At 38.8% G+C, this 10,516-nt stretch overlaps 1 protein-coding gene across 1 annotated transcript in view; it reads right to left on the reverse strand.

The window, feature by feature from the left end:
• Positions 1–9,375, reverse strand: part of FAM234A (family with sequence similarity 234 member A) — a 58,990-nt gene extending 49,615 nt beyond the window's left edge. The window contains exon 1 of the mRNA XM_044657632.1: positions 9,313–9,375. The gene's annotated coding sequence lies outside the window, so the exon portion shown is untranslated. The remainder of the gene's footprint in view (positions 1–9,312) is intronic.
• Positions 9,376–10,516: the final 1,141 nt, after the last annotated feature.

Below are 10,516 nucleotides of genomic sequence, written 5' to 3' on the forward strand. Positions count from 1 at the left end.
TCTAATTCTCTGCTATATGAGCTTAACATTTTTCAACTATTCCCAATAAAGTTCTAAGAATTAATATTCCTTTCATTAAAAAATGTAAAAGAAAGGGCCTACTAAACTTAAGAGACAGATATTAAGGGAAAATTTTGTTCTACCTATATCAGGGGTCAAGCAACCTTTTTGGTCATGAGAGCCATAAACGCCACATACGTTGCCAACCCCTGACCTATATCTAAAGAGGTTTTAAATCAGCCTATGTCCAGGATTTACTCTCTGTAAATGTCCAGGATTTACTCTCAGCCTATGTCCAGGATTTACTCTCTGTAAAAGTTGTACTAAATTTCTGACACTGTGCCTTTACTGATGTCTACTGTTAGAAGCAATACTAAACACTTTCTTTCAATGGGGCCATATTTCCTCCCAGAAGCAGTTCAGAAGTTTCTGCTCCCTTAATAGTGACAAGTTACCTTCCTCCAACTCTGGGGCACTCTGGGAATGGACCACCTCTTTTTCCAGAATGACTGTATCCATGGGTTTTATGTGATCACTTGGCACCACAACAACTACTGACTTCCTTAAAACTTTTTTTTTTGTCCCAAATGAAATAATTCTGTACAGTTTACAAAGGGAAATACAATGAATCCTCTTGGTTCTTGGTCCTTTCCTCAAATCATTATTTTGACTAGGCAGAGAATTCTTTTTTACCAGTAGCCCTACCTAACATAGAGATCTCAACCTGGATCCAAGCTGGGAAAATATTCCTTCAAACTAGATCAGTGATGAGAGCCAGGCCTAGAGGCGGGAGGTCCTAGGTTCAAATTCGGCCTCAGACACTTCCCAGCTGTGTGACCCTGGGCAAGTCACTTGACCCCCATTGCCTAGCCCTTACCACTCTTCCACCTATAAGTCAATACACAGAAGTTAAGGGTTTAAAATTAAAAAAAAAAAAAAAAAAAAAACCTAGATCAGTGAATGCTTTTTGTCATATCACTCCAATAAACCAGAGACTGCCCTCTATAAGAGCTTACTGATGGTTATTCCTTTTAGGGTAGTACATTTAATTAAGGATAAAAATAACTAAAGAACTATAAATAGTGATTAAACTCCTAATTAACATTCCAGAGAAAATAAGACTTTATATTGTTTGAAACCCAAAGAATAACAAGTCTTAAGAATTTACGAAAACGTCAGAATTTTTAGACACTTCCCATTCCACAAAATGTATCAGGCTTCTAGTCATCCTTTTTTTGCCACTCTTCTCATCTGATCAGCTTTTTCCCTTCCCCTATATTCCTCGAACCTGAAATATAATTTTTTATGTAATGCTTTTGAAATGGATAAGAGCACTGACTTGGGTTCAAGTGCTGTCTCTGACACATACTGACTATATGACCCTAGACAAGTTACTTACCTGTAAATTCTCTAACTACCCAAGGGGCAGAAAAGATACTAGCCTGCATTAGTAGACTGTTCCTTATGGAGATTTCTCTGTTCTTCATTTTTAAAACCAAATAGTTTGATAAGTTTAACTTTTTAATATTGTCTAGAGAGAAAAACCAACCTGTTTCTTTTTTCTTTCTATCTCCAGCATCCATCATAATGCCAGGTATAGAACAGCAAATGATTCATTTGCACAGACATTTCCATCCCCTACTCAACTGTAAAATCCTTGAGTGAGGGGATTGTCTTCTTTCTTGTTTATCTTTGTATCTGCCCTAGATCTCAGTACAATCCTAGACATGTAGCAGATGTGAAATTATGATGGTGCAAATATTTGTTGAATTATAGGATGGTTCACATTTTCCCTGTCTAAAAGGTAAGAATACCTTTTAATTATTCTTAGTTATTTATAAACTTATTTTCTTTCCTGTCTATATATCCCTACACCTTGATCCTCCCTACTCCAAGTAAATAGTACACCTACATTAAATTAGATTTCTACTTCTAAGAAGAAACTCAAATAATGTTTTAGTGGTCCTTAGATAAGGTTAACATTTCAAAGGACATTAAGAGGTCATAAAACTGCAAAGCCCAATGCCAAGCAGGACATTACACAGGTTCGAAACCTACCAAACTTGTTTTCTCCTCTAAATACTCCCTTCCCTCTCTTTTTCTGGCAGGTAAATATGTATAGCAAGGTGAATTTGTGAGATACGACTTTGTAACTGCTACTTTTAGTCTGTAAATAAATATAAAAATATAACAAGTAATGATTACTAAGAATAAAGAAAAAAATGATTGGTCTCACATTGGGCCCTACTGTACATATTCAAAAGGAATAGGGAAAATGGGGGAAAGAGTAAAGAAAGTAAAGAAAAAAAGTAAAAAAAAGTAAAGAAAGGAGAAAGAAAATAAAGTTTATCAATAGCCAAAAAGTAAAGAGAAGGAAAATGTAAGTCAACCTATAACCAATTCAGCAAATATTTATTATTTGCTTTTATATTCATAGCATTATATTTGTAGGGTGGGGGAAATACAACAATAAAGAAGAAATAAGACAGAGTCCCTGCACTCAAGGACCTTTAAATGAATAAGGGACAGAAATATTTATACATATCAATCACTAAAAGTATGTACTATTATGTATCCAGTATCATTGGGTACAGGGAATAGAAAGCCAAAAACAAAATAGTCCTTATCCTCATGGACCTTACATTCTTCGTGAAAGGCAACATATATAAGCATATACAAGGCTTGCTTTCAAGAAATATCTCAAATTCATCTTCTCTATGAGGTCTTTCCAGGTCCCTGCTGGGGTTAGAAGTGCCTTTCCCCTTAGCTTACCTTCCCTATGGTTCTATATGTAGATATTATTTCTACTGATGGAATGTAAGCTCTTTGTGGACAGTGCCTATTTTTGCTTAGTTTTTCCTCATTTTTCCAGCATTTGACACAGTTCCTAGCACACAGCAACAATTTAATTAATAAGCTGATATATATATAGACATATATATCAGCTTATTAATTAAATATATATATGCAGAATGTATGAAAGATTTATGGGCCGGTGGAAGCTAGAGAGGAGATCAGGAAAGGTTTCATTTAGAAGGTGACACTAGAACCGAGCACTGAAGGAAACAAAGAATTCCAAGAAGCTGAAGAGAGAGTGAAGGTTAGGCATGGGACACAGTCTTTGGAAATAAATGTCACAGAATCATTAGAGCTAGAAAAATTCTTAAGAGATCATCTTGTGACGAGATTCTAATGCAATCCTTTCATTTTACAAATATGGAAATGGCGACCTAGAGAGGTTAAAATTACTTACCAGGGGTCTCTTATTTTGAGACTTGATTTCCATATCTGTAAAATGTATAATTTCAGTAGTACGTCCTTCATAGGGTTGTTGTGAAGATCAAACGAAATAATTAATCTAAAGTGTTTGTCAAGTCTCCTTTTGTAAATTAAAAGCAGCAGTTTGGATTTAAAAAAAAAACCTATGATGAGATCATTGAGCCCTAAAAGATGTCTTCTTAAAATAAACAACAGCTGCCATTTATATAGAACCATAAAACATTTATTAAGTACCTATTATGTGACAAGCACTATATTAGGTTCTGGGATACAAAAAGATGAGTCCCTACCCTCAAGTATCTTATATTCTATTAGAGAAGACAGTGCACAGACACATAAGAATATATTACATACAATGGGGGACATAGGGAGAGGAAATAACAACCTGGGTCTAGGGATGATAGGAAAGTTTATATGCAGGAACTGAAACTAAGTTATCTTAGAGGTGGAAGATGGGCCAATTAGGAGGCAGTTGCAATAATTCAAATAAGATGTAATGTCAGCTTCAACCAGGAAGGGCAGCAATGTGAGTAAAAAAGGGGAAAGATGTGATGCTGTGAAGGCAAAAAATCTAATTAACAAAGATTTGACAATTGGGATGAATGGGGTGAGGGAGAATGAGAAGTCAAGAATATACTGACATTCTGAACCTTGGTGACTAGAACAGTGGTACCCTTGACAGAAATAATCAGTTCAGAAAAGGGATCTTCTCTTGAAGAGAAAGATGAGTTATACTTTGGGTGTTAATCATGCAATGCCTATGGGACATTTAGTTTGAAATGTCTAACAGGCTACTTTGTGACTGGAGTTTAGGAGGCTATAATTTGATATACAAATCTAGGAGTCATTTGTGTAAGGATGTTAATTAAATTCATGGGAGTTGATGAGATTACCAAGTGAGCATCTAGAGAGAGAAGAGAAGATCTAGGATATAGAGCCTAGGAATATACTCACCATTAGGGAGTATATAACATAAGTGATAATCCAAGAGAGAGCAGCATTATGAAAACCCAGAGAGTTCTTGGCCCTTCTAAGGAGATGTTAATTCATTTTAGGAGGCTCACAAAATACTTTACATTCATTATCTCACTTGATCCTTACCACAATTATGTTAGTAAAGGACTACTGACAGTATACATTTTACAGATAGAGAAACCAAGACTCAAGAGAGAGAAACTGACTTGCTCAAATACATAATTAGTAAATAGTGGAGGTGGAAAACCAATGCAGGACTTTTCAGACTCCAAGTCTAAAATTTAAAATTCTTTTCTCTGTTGTTTGCAAATAGCTAGTTTCAGGCTTTTCTAATACATTCTATCTCAGCACTTATGGGGTTCTCACCCCTTTCACAGATCTCAGCTTTAGACATGAAAGTTTCCTCAGAAGCTATTTATTTTGTTCAGCTCTCTCATTTTACACATGAGGAAACCGAGGACCAGGGGAATTAGATGACATGCCTAAGGTCATATAGGAGGCAGTAAGTATCAGTGGGGGATTTTAAACTGTGGCCCTCTGATTCCTAGTCTTTTCTTTCTTCCTTTACCTTTCCTTAATACTATTTTATTTTCCTACTTACAAATATAACAATTTTTAACATAAATTTTCCAAAAATTTTGAGATCTCAATTCTCTTCCCTCCCCTAAGATGGTAAGCAATTTGATCTAGGTTATACATGTGGCTAGCACTCTTTCTACTATACCTCACAATCTGCCCTTGAGCAGAGCATCCATCTATTTCACTTAGAAGAAACAGGTAGTGTCTTTTCAAATCAAGCTTCATTTGCACAAATGAAGTGTCCACATATATAAATAAAAAACAGGTGACAGCTGTTTGGAGGAAGTACACTGGCCTTTTTAATGGAGAAAGTCTTCAGGGAAATCCTAAGGTTACAGTAGTATCTTGTTTCCCAGTTAGCAAAAGCACTTTGTTAATGGATAAAAGGTCACCTAGTCACTAAGGTTCCAAACAGGCTGATTTTAAAAGTAATTATTATCGAAGTAGGGCTTAAGTAAGGGCTTGATACCATCTTTAAAGATCAGGTTTCATTCAGCTACTAAATCTTGCCCCCAAATGTCACTGTTAGTTGGATTACTCTTCTAAGAAAAAGCACATGATTACTTCCAGTAGTATGAACAGGATAAAATGAGAGTGGAGACTATGACCTAGAAGAAGAAAAGAAGGCAGGTACAGGAACAATGGAAACTGAACTGTTTAAAAATATGTACCTGCTGACGTCTAACACTTTCTAGCTGTGTGACCCTGGGCAAGTCATTTAACATCAATGGCCTACTCCTGACCTCTCTTTTGCCTTGGAACCAGAATCTAGTATCAATTATTTATTTTTTTTTAAACCCTTACCTTTCGTCTTGGAGTCAATACTGTATATTGGCTCCAAGGCAGAAGAGTGGTAAGGGTAGGCAATGGGGGTCAAGTGACTTGCCCAGAGTCACACAGCTGGGAAGTGTCTGAGGCCAGATTTGAACCTAGGACCTCCTGTCTCTAGGACTGGCTCTCAATCTACTGAGCTACCCAGCTGCCCCCTCTAGTATTAATTCTAAGACTGAAGGTAAGGGTTTGGGTTTGGGTTTTTCTCTTTTTAATGCATACCTTTCTGGTTCAACTTTAGGAAGCCAATCACAAGACGGGGAGATAAACAAGTCAATTGTGTGATGGTTTCCCCTCCATTTCAGGCTTAAAGCTAAAGCTCTAAATTATATGATATAATCTTACATAGAATTATCTCATAAAATATCAAGTTCTAAAGCTGATTGTCTTCTGCACAAATATCTTAAGGAATCTGGCTATTCCACTTTTTGATCTGTTTACATTGCTTGTTTACTTATATTAAATCAGTTCAACTAACATTTATTAGCCATCTACTTAGGGTAAGGCACAGTGCTAGACACTGGGAATATAAACATAAAAATGATAGAGGCCTAGCCCTTAAAAAGTTTAAATTCTATTTACCATCTCAAGTTATGTCCTTTACATAAGTCCTTACACCTATGTGATCTTTTCTCTTCCTCTGTAAAAGAGAAATAATAATCTTTGTTCTGCTTTCCCCACAGAGGAAAGCCCTTTTGACTGGCAAAACCTCAATGATAAATAATATACTATACGTAATATAATAATATACATTTATATAATATGTACCAGGAATTGTGCTAAGCACTTTACAAGTATTATCTCATTTGATCTTCACAACCACCCTGGGAGGTAGGGGCTATTATTATCTTCATTTTACACATGAGGAAATTGAGGCAAAGAAAGGTTAAGTAGTCACACAGGTAGTGTCAGGTGCTAGACTCTAACTCAGATCTTCCTGACTCTAGGCCTAGCACTCTGAAGTTATAGGTTTTATGAGTAGTTTCCATGATCATAAAAATAGGAAAGATAACACATATTTTTTTCTTTTTATCTCCTAGAAATTTCCTCACCCATTACACAAATGCCCTCAACCACTTTCATTTCTCAGTCCCAACTTCCTGCCTACTATTTATCAAGTCGATCACTATAATAACTTACACAACCAAACTATAAAATATATTTTTAAAAAAACAAAACCAAGTATGCTGATATTAATAACCAGAGATAACCTATAGAATAACATAAAAAACACCCTTCTTTTGTTCAAATGAAAATATTTTTCATTTTAATTAATAAAATTAATTAATTTAAATTTAATTTTTTCCATGGTTATATGAATCATGTTGTCTTCCTCCCCCCCTCCTGGAGTTGACAAGCAATTCCACTGGGCTATGCATATATTATCACTCAAAACTTATCTCCATATTATTCATCAAATGAAAATGCTAAGAAAATATTTTCTTCAATATAAAACCCTATTCAGATTTTTTTCCTTTAGGAAAGTAGTTGGAAACTCAAAAACAATAAAATTCAGGAAATGAATTTATAGGTGGATAAAAAATTTAGGATAAAAAGGAGCTCTCAGTCTAATTAAAACCACTGCTTTCTCTAATCTCAAAAGGGTATAATGGGCCCATTTATGGGAGGTGCCTTCTTGATTCAGAAAGGATAAAGAAATTGATGATAGTTAAGAAGTCCTTTCAGTCTTTGAGGATAGTGAGTCAAGGAAGGAATGGAGTAGTGGAAAAGTTGAAGATTAAGTAATTTGTTCTGGAATGTTGATTCCAAACTCAAATTGTCACCTTTTCTTTGTTGGAGATTCCTCTAAATTTTGGGGGGGGGAGAGAAATGTCTGAATGAAGGACTATGTCAACTTGGACATTTCTATAAATGCCTGAATTTAGAATGTCAATTTAACAAAAAAAAAAAATAGCTTGTCAGACTTGTGCTAATATTAATATTTTTCTGCATTTAGCTTTTTGATTACATACATTTAGTCAGACCTAGGACTAGACCCCATGTTTTCTGAGTCGCAGTGATCTTTCTACCCTAAAATATATCACTTCCCTTCTACATCAAATGCTTTTATTACAGGGAGTAAGGGCAAATCCATCTTTCAAATGAGCTGTAAAGTTTAATGTGCTTAAGCAAAGGTCTTATTCATCAGTCACTATTGTAATAACTATTTGAGTCTATTTTTACATTTTACACTTTCATCACTATCTTCAAGTTCTTTTCTATGGAAAGTAGCAAAGAATTAAGATGTTTCAGAAGAGGCACTTTTACACAGAATAAAGTTATATGATTTACTCAGAAAGGAGTTTGGATAGAAGGTTTACTTCTATTCCATATTCTAAAACAAATTATTCTTCCTAAAACTCCATCTTCACCTACCTTTATTTTAAATCAAATATCTGTCTTTTTAATAATGTTTTAGCTACAGAGAAAAGGGGGACAGGGAAGTTGGAGGAAGAGAAGATTCTTAAAAGGATGTACATATTCTAGTAGAGAGTGAATAGATTTCTCTACAAGCACCTCAAAATTTGCAAATACTTTTTGCTACCAATACTAATGTCTTGCAAAAGATAAGTTGACAATTTAATTCATTGCAGAGTTGAGGTTTTTTTAAACTCTTAATATAAATATTTCATATAAAACAGAACTTACAAAACTAACAGAATACCTAAAACAAGTTCCATCCCAACAAAACGCTCAGAAAAGGCACAATACCAAGTATTCCCCGTAAATACAAAACCTTTCCCTTTTGAAGCTCGAAAAATTGTAATCAATCTTATAATCAATGCATAATGCCCAGATGATCTAGCTTTGGGTTAGCGAAATAGTTGTAACAGTGGACATGAATCTAGCTTGGGCAAGATTCCAGAAAAGGGGAAGGGGAAGGGGAATAAACATTTCCTATGGACATTGCCGCTTACTTATGGGAAGTACATAGATGATCTAATAAAATGGATCTAGTACTCAAAGGGCACAGAAATATGTTTATACATATATAAATACATATACATGAATTCTTTTCTTTAAAAGAGTAAATAATGATCACTCTAGGAAATATGAGAGCAGCCCCATCCACGATTCAAGGAGCAAAGGGGTTGGGATGCGCAGCGGGAGGGGTACAGGAGGAAGGTGGGCAGAGTTCCTCCGTGGGAGATCCCTGGAGTAGGGAAGAAGACCTTACGATCCCCATTTCTTCTCTTGCTACCCCATCCCTCCATCCCCTCCGAGCCTGGCAGGAGATGAAGAGGAGGGAGGGGCTTAGGGGGCTGGAGAATTTAGAAATCGGTCTTGGGGAGCCTCCAGGTGGGAACCCGGGGAGAGTTCACTCCCGAACCGAAGATTGGTGCGCGGGACTTGACCTCCAGGTGGGAGATATCTGAGAAGATTTGGACCACGAAGGCACCGGGACTGTGGGAGAGCAGAGAGAGAGCAGAGGACTTCGGAGGCGGAGGCGGAGGCGGGGGGGGAAGAGAAGGGGTGTACACCCGGGAACCTCGGGAGTCCAGAGGGAAAGGAGACGAAGGGACACGGGGGGAGGGGACACAAGAAGACACCTTGAGGGAAATAGGGGCTAACAGCAAGGAACAGGAAGGTAGGCGGAGGTGGTAGGAGAAGGGACAGGACTAGAGAGAAGGTTGCAGGTTTACTCACCTGCCGACAGATCTAGTTCGCCGGTCCGTAAACCCGAGCCCCGAGCCGGGGCAGGTCGTTCACCCTGCCCCGCCCGACTTAGCGTCACTTCCGCCCCTAAGCCCTGCCCTTCAGAAAAAAGAGGGAATATGCTGTGGGCCACGCGCGCCCCGCAGGTGTCCCACTGTCTAGCAACGGTTACTACGCGGCGCCTTTGTGGCTAGTGCGCGACGCCCCCCCGACCCCCCAACTCAATCTCAGGGTGATACTGTGGGCGTCGCTTTGTCTTTATCCCGCCCTGAGGCGGGGCCAGGGCGTTTTTTCCCATTCTTCCACTATTACCCTCCCTGGACAAGTGGAACTCCATCTGGGGCCAAGGGAGGGTCAAAGCAAGGAGGTTATGATTCCAGAAGGAGAAGACTCGCCTAAAATCAAGCCCACAACAGCAGAAAACAGCCAAAGCCCGGTGTAGTGGAAAGGGCGCTGAACTTGAGAATCCAGTGCTTACCTACCATCTTTGCCATATGCTACTCTTCCTCGCTCTGGAAATCTCAAATTTCCCTCTCTGTACAAGAAGGGGGAAAATGATTCCTGGGTTCTTTTCCAGCTCAAAAATTCTGTGAACAGAGGGAGTTTTGACTTCCGGGTTAAGATGGCGGCAGAGTAAGAAGCAGCTCTAAACCTCTCCTGACCGAAACACACAAAACTCCTCAAGGGGACATAAAAACAAGTCCAGACGAATGGAGGAACCCCACAACAGGGCACAGCGTGGAAGGTACGTGGAATCGAGACATTTCCAAGCTAAAAAGGGCTCTCACTCAAGCGCGAGCTGAGCAACCGCCCCACCCCCACCCCCTCCACACTCACCTATAGCTCTGAACCCAGCTAAAAAGAAATAGAGCAAGTTTGGGGCACCCATCGAGTCATCAGCAGCTCCGGGACCTGTTCCTGAGAGCAGCAAGACTTAGGACCCCATTAAGTCAAGAACGCACGCGAAAGCTGAGCGCGCGCGCGAGCGCGCGGGAGCGAAAGCTGGGAGCGGAGCGCCGGCTGAGCAGAGGCGTGGGTGCTGGCTGAGCAGAGGCGTGGGTGCCGGCTGAGCAGAGGCGTGGGTGGAGGCAAACACAACCAGGAACTAAAGCCCAAGTGGGGAACCAGTGCAGACGGGTATACGACTGTGGAAGTAGCTCCCTGAGACTTGTAAAGAAACCTCCTGCAGAGGTTC

Source organism: Gracilinanus agilis, chromosome 1 (assembly GCF_016433145.1).
Source record: "Gracilinanus agilis isolate LMUSP501 chromosome 1, AgileGrace, whole genome shotgun sequence".
Lineage (NCBI taxonomy): Eukaryota > Metazoa > Chordata > Mammalia > Didelphimorphia > Didelphidae > Gracilinanus > Gracilinanus agilis.